Source organism: Agelaius tricolor, unplaced genomic scaffold, assembly GCF_023055355.1.
Source record: "Agelaius tricolor isolate 1412-34295 unplaced genomic scaffold, bAgeTri1.0.p SCAF_10, whole genome shotgun sequence".
NCBI lineage: Eukaryota > Metazoa > Chordata > Aves > Passeriformes > Icteridae > Agelaius > Agelaius tricolor.
In genome coordinates this window covers 8,643,699-8,657,500 of record NW_027269270.1, presented here as the reverse complement: position 1 = coordinate 8,657,500, position 13,802 = coordinate 8,643,699, and positions in this window count along the sequence as shown.

The window sequence follows — 13,802 nt, the reverse complement described above, 5'->3', positions numbered from 1 at the left end:
TTTGTAAGTGAAGTGAGAACTGAAAACCACCTTATCTTCTAGCGTAAATATTTGGAAATGTTGTTAATACATTAGAGTAGTGGGATCATTATTAAATGTTTTGGTATTTAGTGTTACATTATGAGGAAAATAACTTGATATCAAATTAAAACACTTTTATTGTAATTGCTATGGTTCTAGAGGGTACACATGGTTATGCAGCATTAATTTTAAAGACTTACATGAATTTTTAAGCTTAGCAGATACAAACCATTGGAGAATAGCCAGTATTCTTGAATGTGCTATGTACACTCTAAGGAGTCTTTAACTAAATCTTTTGGACCTTGGTTGAAAGCAATTAACATTTCTTCTAAACTTTCAATAATTCATACCTTTTTTTTTCTTTTCCAGTTACAGCTGCAGATTTGTTTAAAGAAAGCTCAAATGTTCTGAAGGTGCACATGGCAGGGGGGACATATGAAAATGATATATATGCTCCAGAAGGTTGTAACATCTGATAGTTGATAATCTACATGAATAACCAAGCCATTACAGACTAACTGACTACTAGGAGCACTAGTAGTTGCCACTGAACCCAAGGAAAGTCTGGTTCTAAGAAAATCCTCTCATGTTATTGTATCTGGCCGTTACAAGCAACAATTGGTCCTGTGGAGCAAGGTGGTCTTTAGACAGCTGGTGTATCTTTAAGGAACTTTATTTTGTTTTCTTAGGGGTGGTGAGGTGGGGAAGTTGTTCGGTGATTCTCCAGATAAATTGGCTTGAGTCTTCTGCATTCAAAGGTTGTCCCCTGGGACTTCAGTGACCTATTTCCCTGGCATGGCTCAAGTCAGTCTCATACACAATGGCTTTTATTGGCTAGTTTAGTGTCATATCAGTCTAAGACCTCAAACTGTTCAATTTGAATGCTTGTGAAGAGGCAGGAATGGACAAGAGAGAGCCTGTATTATTTTAAAATTATATTGAGCTCTAGCCCTGTGCAGACCCAAGGCTCTATGCTAATAGCCCTGGGCTTGTGGTGTATGTGAAGAACTGATGCATTAAGCTCACTTCACATACATGGAACTATTGAGCTCTGGTAGTCGCCTATCTCCCAGACACTTAATCTAGGGCCTAGACCTTTCTCCTTGTTGCCTAAGGAGGAGAAATGCAGCATGGTGACTCAGAAACTGGAAAAAGCACTTTACAGCTCTTGCCTTTATTGGGCCCAGCCTTTAGCACATTTAGATTCATATTTGTTCTGTGGTAGGGAGCACCAAAACAACGTGTGCTTCTCAGGGCAGCTGCTTCCCCTTCCTGTGGCTACTGGAAGCCTTTAAACAGAGGTTGTGGACTAGCTTTTATACCCACGACAAAGAGTGGCTGGCCTTGGGGAGGTGACTGGAACCACTGCAAGTGCTAATCAGGTGGTGCTGGCTCAGGTGGAGCGGCCAGTGGCTGGGGAAGACCTGAGAAGAAATCATGCATTGAATGTTTGTCAGGGACTCTGCACTGGGGTGTCTAGAGCAGGGAAGTGCTCTGGGGGATGTGATGGCCAGACCAGGGGGCTCCTGGGGGAGGTGATAGCAGGATACTCAGAGTCTTGAGGGTACATCCTGAGTAAAAAGGTGCTCCAAGCAAAAGATGCTCTGGGAATCTGAAGTTCGGGCAGAAAACTCAGAAAAGAGGCAAAAGAGGGGGAGGAAAATTCTTCGGGAACTGTTGTCTAGGTTTAGCTTTGGTATTAAACCAAAGTTTCCTGTTTCCTCAGAGAGGTACCCTGAGGCAAGGCCCTAAAATAGACTTGGGCATGTTCCAGGATCTCTATGGTGTGGCAAGTACATATCACACTATTCCCCTTCAGAAAACTTACTATTAAAACAAAGCCAAAAGTTTATTATATTTCTGTATTCCCTGACAGTCAAAGTTTGTATTTCAGGAACAAACTCTTGGGGTTATAATCAAACAGTAACATTAATCTCCTCTGCTAGATGTGGGTAATTGATTGTACTAAGTAATTCTTTGTGGTCTGTTTTAAGGAAAACATGTGGCCCAGTGTTCAGTGGGTAGAACTGCTTTCTCTTACACTAGCTGAACATCTCATGTAGCTTCTCATCTTGGCTGCTTTTTTTAAAGCAAATCCCTAATTTGTGATCTCACATCCAAATTTTGATTATGACTGCTTTGCCTACAAGGTTATCAGAAATCATGTTTCAATAAATAAGTCGTAAACACTGTGTCTTCTCTAGTATTGTTAGTTTATTGTAGAAATAAAGCTGAAAGATGGTGACAAATGCATCTGCAGATGCTTTGCTGTTGTTCCTGAGTGTCTAGTGGTTAAGATGGGATGAGCAAAAGAGCACAATCATTGTCCATTTCTGTTCTGATATGTAGCATAGTTGTGCAGTCATGTACTTAAACTATGTTCAGTTTTGTTTTCTCTAAAGAGGCTTTAATAATGTAAGGCACCTTAAGAAAATATATAATTGTGTGCAATTTGCTGCTTAAGAGTACATGGTGCTTCCCATTTGAGCTACTGCTACCTTCTGAAAGCAGGAGCGAGGAACATGTATTCCTTGAATTTGAAAGTGTTTTTCTCCTATGTGCAGAGTGACAGAATGCATAAAGCTGATCTTTGGGATGTGCATATGCAAAGTGAGATTGCGAAGCCTATTTTGAAGTCAGTTTATTACAGCTTTTCTGTGTATGGCTATTACCTCCTGTTGTAGAATAGTCTCTTCAGCCTCCTCAGTAGCTGTTTCTCTGCAAACAAATCTTCCTCTTGTTCTCCTTTGGCTCTGTCAGTGTGGAGCTGGGCTTTTGCTTTTACTCGATTTGTTCCTAAAAGCTCTTTTATATGGTGATCTCATGAGATAATCAAGGAGGTCCAAAAACTACTGAATCAATCTGGTTTTACCTTTAAATTCTACTAGTGTTCAATGTTTCCCTCCTTTTAAAGGTTAAAACCCCTGAGCAGTGTGATGCAGATCACAGAGACAGTTTCACCTCATTCTATGTGCAGCCTGCCATGCTGATTCTGAATTTTGCTTGCTCCTGAAGTTCCCAACTGTCTGTGAAAATAAGTACACTTGATGCTCTGAAAGCTCCAAAGGCCTCCTGCATCTTCTAGACAGGCTGTATGCCATTCTCCTAAAGGTCTAAAATGTGCTTCTATCACCTTGACTTTTTCCATGGATGCTGGGTTATTTTCATGCATTGTACAAGACCTGTAATTTACCCCAGGAAGTCAGGCTACTAGAGGAAGCACAGCCTGTCTATTAAGTGGTATATTTTTTGCTGCGGGCTTGTGTTGGGTTCAAGGCAGTGATTTTAATCTTCAGGAAATCAAATGGCCCAGGCATCCTAATTTGTAAGATTTTCCCTCTCTTCCCTTATGCTCTAAACCACAGAGAACCACCATCTGTTCCAGCTCTGAGTCTCATGAAGGAGAAATATACCATGTCCAGAAGGTTCCTATGAAGGGATACACAACCTGGGACAACCATTTTAAAGAGACAACATTCTTCAATACTCCAACACAGTGTCACTTTAAATGTGCCTGCAGAGCAGATACTCAGTGGGAGAAGATGTTGTATTCAAAGAAGCTTATTTGTCAAAGTAGATATTTTGACTTTCAAATGTCATTTTTTCCTTTCTGTAAAATAGAAATGATGATGGGTTTTGATCTTTCAGTACCCTCTAGGTCAGATCTAATCTTAGAAAAAGCTTGAGGACAATGGTGGTGGTTTTTTTTCTCTCAGCACACACAGTTTAGGAGACCACAGAATTAGACTCCAGGGGTGAGGGCAGGGCTTTGAGATGGCTACTTTTCCTGGGGGGTGGCATGCACAAATTTCAAGCTTCTTTGCTCAAGAATTCCAGTTGCAAATCAAACAGCATCTCCTGCCTGGCTTCAGCCTCACATACTTCTCCAAATGGAGGCAATTGCTCTTATGCTAAGGGGTAGCTGCAGCCAAATTGTGTTACTTTCTAATGAGGGGGAGAAATGGCAGTGACTCTGGTCACTGAGATGTTTGGGGTTTTTTTTAATGCTGCTCAAGTCTAGATTTTCTTAGCTAATTTACCACATCAAGGTGCAAAGCTTCTGCCTTGCAATTTTTCAGTTTTGAAGACCACTAAAAACATTCTGGTCAACAAATGTCAAGTTTCCAGTAAAAACTTGGTACCGTCCTAAAGTGGCAACTCTTATGGTGAGAAACCACAAACCCATTTGGCCTGGCCAGTTGCTTTCATCTCTTTAGTTCAGCTGAGTAAATGGTTCCTATGGTTCACCCCCTCCCCCTGCTTATTTACTAACACAGGAGAAAGAGCCAAGATAGAGGGGTTAAAGAAAAGAAACCAGGGTTAAAAAAACCCCATTATTTATTTTTCCCTCCATTTAAGGACGTGACCCTTTCACATAATTTTTTTTTTTTTGCTTTCCCAAATTCCAGCCCCATTATGGAATGTATGGAGACAGCAAATAAATGGTACTTAAAGTTACACAATTACATTTTTAGTAAATATGAAATTATCTTATTAGTGTTGTAATAAAAAGACTATCCATTCCTAGGAGAAAAGGCAAACCAACACTGGCTCAAATGCTGACAAAAACAATAGTAAACAATGTGAGCAATTAATGCTTTTGGTATCTGCTGAGACAGTAAAACCTTGCATTGGCTAAACAGAAAGTGTCTAGTTCCTTTTGGGTTTTGACATTGCAAATTCTTGCAGCAATTCAATTTTCTGCATCAAAGGTGACCAAACAGTCTTAGCCACCAAAAGAGAGGATGGCCACTACAGACTGGACTCAGATCTGTGTTAACTCCTTTTGAAGGGAAGGTAATGGGGCAAAGGTATTTCTGGGGATGGCTGGGAGGGAGTAATGGTCAATGGTGTGGAAGAGTTGCTACCTTACACTTTCTCTGGATGTATGGACACTTGAAACTCCTCTGCTGGGATGGAACAGAGAATACTGAAATATATTTGGTTTCATTCGAGAATACTGGAAAATATTTGGTTTCATTCAAGTCTCTTGTGATGGTAGATGAGCAGCAGGACAAGAAGCAGAGTGGCCACCCTGGGTTTCTGTACCTCAGAGGGAATCTGACTTGTCCTTTCATAGCAAAGCCCATCACCAGAAGTGCTCTTTCCTCTGGCCTTCTGTGGAGATATCATATCCTTTAGCTGTGCCTGAGACAAGAAGGGGCAGGCTTTTATTACAGGTCAATTGTCTGTCGGCCATGGGCTTCCAGCTGAAGGTCTGTCTCTAATTCAAAGGCTTCTGTACAGTAAAATCTGCTCCCTGGACAAACACTGGGACCAGGGAGTGGTCTAAATGGGCTGTCCATTTGGATTGTGTCGTGCCTGTTTATGGCAACAAAACTGCATCTAGAGAGAGGGACAATTTTCATGGATATGCAAACAAGTGGGAAAATGCTAGTCTTGTGTATCCTGTTGAATTGGAGGGAGTACTAGCTGGTTAAAAAACCAGCCTGAATGTAGAGCATTTATGTACAACAAAAAGATCCATGTACAGTAATGTCAAAGCAGCAAGAATGCAATTTTAATATAAGCTATTGCCAGTATGATGTGAAATTAATTTTTTTGTTGTTATATTAGGTGCCAAAGAATCCAAGGTCTCAGCCAGAGAACAGTCTGTTTAGTTTATATTTTTCTTCTTTTACAAAATTTGAGAAGAAAATGTCCTGTTGGCATTAGAACAGCGAAGGAAAAGAGTAATAAGTGATTTAAGATGCTGTATAGGCTGGTCCTCAGTATTTCTCACTTATGTGGACCAACATGTTTACTCTTAAATTTCTGAATAATTATAATCATATTCTAGACTTCCATTCCATATCTTCCAGAAACAATAGTAAGCTATCAAAGGGAGCCTGTTTCTATGTGCTGCTGTTACTATCAGAGCACTAGAGCTTATCATGTTGTGACTTTACACTATCAGCAGTGCTGAAAGACAGGGATGTAACTGTTGGCACAGTAAAGGCCCAGCAGCTTGGACTGGCAGCCCCCAAGGAGGTGAGGTGCTTGGTTAACATGGAACAAAATCTTGTGTTAAATGAAAAATGAAGTAGTAAGAACTTAGGGGGCTTTCAATGTGATGCTCTGCAGAGGTGAAGAAGACAGGAGAGAGACTGTGAATAAACCAGCAACTCTTTTGCATGAGGCAAGAACTTTGCTCAGCCTCTCCTTTATGTTCTTCCTCTGCTCTCTCTTCCTTTGATTCTGGCTTGAAAGGACAGCCAGTGTTTTCTCTTTCCTGAGCCCATAGAAGATAACACAGTGTGTTAGAAGTCCTGGGATGAGGTAATGGTGGAGGCAGAAGTTTTCTCTGGGCTGAGGTGCTGCTGAAGACATTGTGCAAGCAAAACCAGATGATACTAAGAGGAGTGAGCCTCTTCAGAGAAGAGTCCTAGTGGACTTGCATGCATCTTAAATGCGTGCCTGGTAATGAATGTGCTGCAGAGGAGACTTGAACATCTGGTCACTTCATTCTAGTATTTCTTAATTTATAAGGATATGAAAATTTGAACATGATATTCGAGATAAAGTTAGCAACCTGATAAGACTGTCGTTCCCCATGAGTGAGCATTGTTCTTGTGAATATGGGATGGAACTATTACTGTATCATCTGTGCCTGTAGCTCATTAGCAATGTACATTTCTGAGCTGAAAGTCTACTTTACTTATGACTTTAAAGTTGGTGTGTGAGTGTCCCAAGCTCTCTACTTCTGCCTCTCATAAAATTGTAGAAGTGCTACATATCCAGGAAAAACTGTTCTCCAAAAATATTCTGTATGTGCACTCTTGTGAGCAGCTGACTTCTTATTTTAAGAGTCAAAACCTTTGGCAGATGAACTGTTGCATGCCTGGTGTGTGAATGTGCTTTCGGGAGTGCTATTTTTCTGGGAGGGAAGAGTTGGAAAAGTGGCAGGCTACCTCTGGGATGGTCAGTACCGATTTGCAGCTCAGATGGGAGAACCTTTCCAAGTCCTGGCAGAATCTAAAACCAAATTTTGCTGATGCCAGAATAAATGCCTGGGTTTAAAGACTTCTTTCATTTTTTCTTTTTCCATGGGAAGAGAACGACTGTGTTTATGAACATTAGCAGTACAAACTCCTGGTGGTCCTGACCAATGGAACAACATCCATCCAATGTCTACTTTTATTTCTGTCTTTTAAAGCAGACCAAATATTTGGTACTCCTGCTTTTGTTTAAAACTTTGCCTCTGTGTCCATCTGTCAGCTGAAATGTAGCCTATGGCTTCTATATGGTGAAGTTTTTGTGTGATGCCAGCATCCTAACTGTGGACAAAGGCATCTGTCTGTGGGATGCTGGTTGAGCCCTAGGGAGATGCCTTATTTTTAGACAGCTGAGGGTGCTTGAAATATTTGCTCTGTTGCAAACTAGATGTCTCAAGGTAACACTGAAATGATTCACTAATCAGTCTCTGTCTTCTCTGTATTGGTGGCCAATTATAGAGGGTGGCAGCAAGGCCTGAGAAAAGATCTTTGGTTTCCTATTCTTCCTGGATTGTTTTTTCCAGAAGATCCCAAGGTGTTTCGTTACTTATGCAAGATGCGAGGCCAAAATAAGCCATGCTTGCTTGTTGAAGGAAGCTGTTTAAGGCAAAGGGTGCATGGCATGTGGCTTTGGCTCAAAATACTCTCTCTTGCTGGCTCTGGGCCAGCTTCCCATTGTGGTCCTGGCCAGCTCTCCAGCGTGGCAATCCCCCCTTGGCACCTGGCAGCAGGGCCAAGGGCAGCACACCATGCTGGTACCCCTGCTACCACAAGGTGAACTCATGATTGCCTTGAAGGGAGGAAAACTAAAATGCACAAAGGATGAAAAAGTTAACCATATAATTCTGTGAGAGCAGCAAGCCTGACCTGACTCCTTAAGCTGCTGCTTTAATGTTATATTGTTTAATTTTTTTTTCTGTGGAGTATGAAGAAAAAAGAGCTAAGGTTGATGGGGATGGTTTGCAGCCAGGATGGGTGCGATCATCCTGGAACACACAGCCATGTTTCTGGCCCATATTTCTGCAGTTTTTATCCCTCAGAGCACAGTGCTTGGGATTGTGGTGGGTTGGTTTTTTATAATTATTTTTCCCCTTCCTTTTCTTTTCCCTGGAGATGGAAGTGTTGTTCATTAATGCTTACCAAGACTGAGTGTTCTTGGAGAAAAGTCTTTTGCTAAGTGTAACATTATATAATCATGCTTTTTCTTTTTCCTTCTTCTTTAACTTACCACTTAGTGCCAATGCTTGCTCGAGTGCTGTGTGGTATAGGGAGGAGCCTCTTGGATGAGTAAATTTGGTCTGAAGAACATTTTCAGGGCAGAAAAGCATGTTCTTTCTCTCTCCTTGCCCCATAACAAAATTACAGCAAACTAGAATAGAGAATTTTGTTAATCAGAATAGTGAATTGGGGAATCATTAGCTCTGATTTTAAACACTATTTGTAATTTGCTTTAGGGTCTGTAGCCTAATTCTTTCCTTTGAGTTAATTAAAATATGTTTGAATGTGACAGACATTTCCAAATCTTCCCACAGTCCAGGAGGAAGGGTAGGTTTTTTGTCATCTTCCATCAAGTATAGAGGCTCTGAGCACAGAAGAATTTCACTACAATGCTGCAAGGTTGTTTACCTTAGCTCCTTCACAAAAGATAATCCAACAAATTACATTAATTATAAACCAATATGTTCTGTTCAATTCCCACATGAGCCAAACCTGGGTATGAGCATCTGCTCTTATTTTCTGAGCTGGGTTTTGAGGACAAGGCTCACAACAATGCTCAATCCATAATTAACAGAAAAATTAAAGATGCAACATCCCTTGCATCCTGCTTTTTGAAGCAGCATGTTTAAAAATATACATGCACTGTCCTGGCAGTTTTTATTCAACATAAAAAAACAATACTCTATTGTTACCCTGGTGTGTTTTTGTTTGTTTAAAATATTTACATTTATGTTAGGCTTAAAATAAACATGTAAATACTTTCCATAAGAAAAAAAAGGTTCATAATTCCCTCTTGTGCTACATTTTTTCTTTTCAATTGTTTCTCTCCCTCCCCCCAAAGATGACCTCTTTTCATAAAATGTGGTTTATTCTGCATTAAGCATATTGTTTTCTTTATGAAAAAAGGACTGGTTGGGCTTCTTCTTATTTTATTTTTTTAAGTGGCATATTTTTTCAGTTTCATTTCATAACAGGAAACAAAAGAGAACGTGATTGTTTGACCTGGTTACCAAAGAAATATTTGGCTAATAAAAATCCCATTAGCATGATGCCAAGTTCTGCTAGTTGTTTATGGTGAGCATGCCTATACAATTATACACCATTTGCATGTTGAAGGAGTGCAGGAAAGAGAGCTTTTGTGGTTTAGGCACTAGACTGGCACTTGAGATACGAGATCAGTTCCCAGCTGTGCAACAGACTGACTTTGAACAGACAGCAAATTTCCATGGCTTACTTTTGCAGAAGGGATTAATAACACATATTTTTTCCCATCTTCCATTTTGTTTCTGTAGAAACCAAACTCTAGAAGGGTACTTCCCCTGGTGTGCAGCACTCGGCCTGTTCTGGGCCCCCTCCTTGTCCAAGGGGCATTGGTTGTGTGGCTGTTACCTCAGGCTCTTGCAGGAGCAGGACTAAATGCATAACTCCACAGGATTTTTTAACTGGTGCTTAATGAAGCTCATGCAGCACAAATGGAGTAAAAGGTAATGTGGCTGCTACCATCCATTCCAATTTCAGGAAGGAGAAGCTGAGTTTGTGATACCGAAGGTCTTTCCTTTGTGCCTGCGTTTCCTTGGGTTTGCCCATGGCCATGTCTGACAGTGCTGACAGCCCCATGGCCCCCCTGGTCTGGAGCAGCCCCTTGGCCTGCCCTGGCTGTGGTCTGGCCCTCCCTGCCCAGAGGTGCCCTCCTTGCTGGGGACCCTCTGTTGTGCTGCAGGCACTGTTGGTGTCCTGGTGCATTCGTGCTCCTCGTATGGCCGTGCTGGGCAGCAGCCTCTGTAGGCTTGCTTGGCTTCCTGCATTTCATGCAAGCCTTGTTTTAATGATTAAGTAGACAAGAAAACAATAGAATTTTATTAACTACAGGGGGAAAAAATAACACGGAAAAGTTTAACATGTTGGGAAACATTTCTTCTGGAAAGAGAAAAATGGAGAGAAAGAGACCATTTCTTTGAAAGCCAAGACATAGTCCCTGGAAGTTCAGTGATGTTTCTTCTCTTGCCTGAGCTTATTTATTCCCCTGGGACTTGCAGCATGGATTCAGCTGTGAACATGCTGCAGAGAGCAGGATGTGGTGAACCAGAGGCTCTGTGGGCTCCCTGCTTGGCAGCACAGTCAGAGCTAGTGGGGCAGTGCAAAGAAGGACTGTGGGAGCTTTTCTGCAAGACTGGTTGGTGCAGAGGATTTTTCTTGTTTAGCCCTTCTTGTTGGAAGGGCCCTGAGCCTGCGTGTAACAGTCACAAATGCCAGCTCTGGTTCAACATTCAGATCCTCCAAGGTTTTTTTCTGGGGTTCTTGGTGTTTGAAGAACCAGGAAAACTCCCACCCCTTCCAGTTAAGGGAGTAAGCTCAGTGTGAACAAGGAGTAAATCCTCGGGGTGTTGAACATTGTGGTGTTTAGGCTCAAAGCTGGCTGGTGAGCTCTGATACTGGACGCAGAGGTACCATGAGTAACAGGTTATGTGGGAATGGAAGGTGCTGCTGCCCAAAGGAGGGGGGGCTGGGTCTGACGAGAGGTGCTCCCAGGGAGCTGTCCACCTCCTTCTGCAGGGCCAAGAAAGGGGCTGCAGTGTCAGGCAGAGGCCCTTGTGCCTGGGGAACCACTCATGTGTGGCCCATGCCACCCACAGAGGTAGGGAATGCTTGAGCTGCTTCTGCCCCATATGGGTAAATGGTGGTCCTGGGGTTCAAGCTTCAGATACGTTTTTCTGTAGCCAACATCTGTATCTTCCTGGGCTGTAAATTGGTAACTACAGTGTCTTCTGGAAGAGAAACTTTCAGACAATGGCACATCTCAACCTTCCTCCAAATTTAAAAAATAATCATCAGACAGTTCTTGGTCTTTCTCACATCTTTGATTGTTTCTCCTCCCACTTCAACTGTTCTTGAATTCTGGGACACACATGCCAAAACCTTTGCTGAGAACATGAAGTTTTCAGCGGCACAGTTTGCAGTGTGCACTGGAGAAAAAGACTTCTGCCTTCAGTATTGCTCATGGGGAGAAAGATGTATGTTCACTGCACAGCTAAGGCATGTGCTGTGCAGCAGCCTTTGCTTGGTGGGGCTCTGAAAATTACTTCAAAATGGCACAGTGTGAATGCTGCATGCCCGACGTGTGATATTAAAACATTTAGAACTGGATCAAATCAAACCCAGTTTTTACCACAAACGCGCAGAGGCTGTTCTTGTTTGAAGACTCTTTTCTTGCCAAATTCCATCTTTCCACACTGAGCTGCTTAAAAAAAGCCTTGTGGATGTATATATTTATATAGCTGAATGTTTTTTTGATCACATTTTATACAAAAATATTGCCTTTTGGCAGGGAGTCATCTAGTAGGTGTCGGATTCAGAATGTATCGTAAAGTTACGAGTGACTGCAAATGACATTTACACTCCGTAAATCTGGTAGGGAAGTGTTAGGGTCGGAAAAAAAAGGGCTTCAAAGCTGGGAAATGACAGAATTAATAATTGAATTGGGACTGAGATAGCAGTGTGGTAATGGGGAAGCATGGACGTAACTGGGGAGCAGTATGTATGTGTAAGTGGTGTTCCCCTGGGACCTGCAGATACCTGCAGAAGTGACTGAAAAGCCTACAGCTGGGGTAAACAAGTTTCACTGGATTTCCCAAGACAGAATGCACTAGTGTTCCTCAGATGCAAGAATTACCCCAATTTAAGGAAAAGTATATTATTGCACCTGCTCTGAGTCCATGCCAAGAATCCCTAGCCCAGTTTTGAAGGTTGTTTTTTGTTAAACAACCTCTGAAGAAAGAGGTCCCCTATCCTCCCACAGAGGTTCAAGTACCAAGCTACTGTTCTATCTTTTTTCTCCCTAATCATAATCAAAGTGACATTTGCTGTGAATCAAAGCAGTTTCTTTCTGTGTTAGTCCTAATATTGTTGGAGAGCAATTGCTCAATGTCTTTTTCATAACCTCCTTTGGAAGAGCCTTATCACATTATCTGTTGTTTCTAAACAAAAGTTTACAGTGAAAGATGTCACTTGGAGTGAAGGCTCACAAAAAGCAAAGGCACGTCTGTGTGTTATTTCATTGGTTCTGCATTGCAGACCCTTTTGGAACCCACCACAACTTAAAAGGAAAACCTTATAAAGCATTTTTATATTATTGGATTTTGGAGTTATTTTCAGTTTGGGGGATATTAGGTTTCTACATATTATAGTTGGCTTAAGCTTTCTTGTTTGCTTGAGGTTTTCTCCTCTTAGGATAGGGTTTTTTTTAATGGAATTTCTCTTTCTTTTAATTCTTTTTATTTTAAAGCAGAGTGCTCATTGCACTGGGATCCTTATTTTGGAGGCACTTCACTTACTGAAGTATTAAATGGCATTTTGACATGTGTAAGGAGTTTAACAAAATTGAGTGGCATTTATTGAATGATCTTATTTTTATTTATTCACAAAGTGCACCAGGATATTACTCACTAAGGCTCAAGTCTGATTTTTATCTAAGGTCCTGCCCTGTGCAAGGGACAAAAACAAGAGCAAATTAAACAAGAACATCAGTAACCCCTCTTTAAAATAAGCTTGTAAAGTAAATAAGCTGGGAGTGAAGTGGAAGAAAACTAAAAGAGAATGAGAAGACCCAAGTCTTCTCAAAGGTTTCTAAGAAGGAAGTAGGTGATAGTGTGATTGGGGATAGAATTAGTCTCATCTGCCAAGTGCCTCTGAGCAGTGGAGATGTCACCTGCCATCCGCTCCCCAGCAAGGCTTTAGGCCAGAGTCTGACCTGATTTTCACCCTATGCAATGCTGAATGCAGTCTGCCTGCACAGATACAAGTGAGGGAAGTTTGACTGTGGGGTTTTCTAAATGTAAGTAAATAAAGGAGTACTGTTTGTGGTTTCTGGAAGTTCTGAAATGATATTTGTCTTGTGATGGTTACTTCCTTGCAGTGCTTGCTAGAGGTGCCAGGCTGAGAGCCCTGGGCAATGTGTCCCTCGCAGCAGCCATGCAAGTTTTACCAGGCTGTCACAGTAAACACTCCTTCCCTCCAGCCAGTGAGTTTGATCCTCAGGGACTCTGCTGAGAGTCATAAACTGGGACCAAATTTACTAATTCTAAATGAAGTAGATGTACAACACTGCAGTTTGGCAATGCAAAACTGGCTGTCTATAAAACTGAGCTGCTTCTCCTGGTAATTCTCTAAAAGGGTGCAGGTACCTCCCAGTGACGGCTGCGTAATCTGCAGCTCATGGAAATCACTGCGGGGCTATTAAACCCAATATATGTCAGACTAGCAGAGAGTTTGTTCTGGGTTATGTCTCTTGGCTTAGGAAGGCTTCAAATGTGATCCAACCCATACTCCCTTCAGGTACCCACACTGACTGGCTCAGAAGGTGGAGAGGGGCTTGACTTGTGTGAAGGCATTGTAAGGTGTAACTTTGGTGTCAAAATTAACTGCTGCAGCTGAGATACCCACACAGTGAAGAGCTTCCTTTTTGCCACCAGCTTCTCTTAGAGAAGCCAGGCTGCCTTGATTTTTGATGATCAGCCAGGGAGGCTGGCTCCTGGTACCAGTATGGTACCAATGACTTCACAAGAGTGTCCT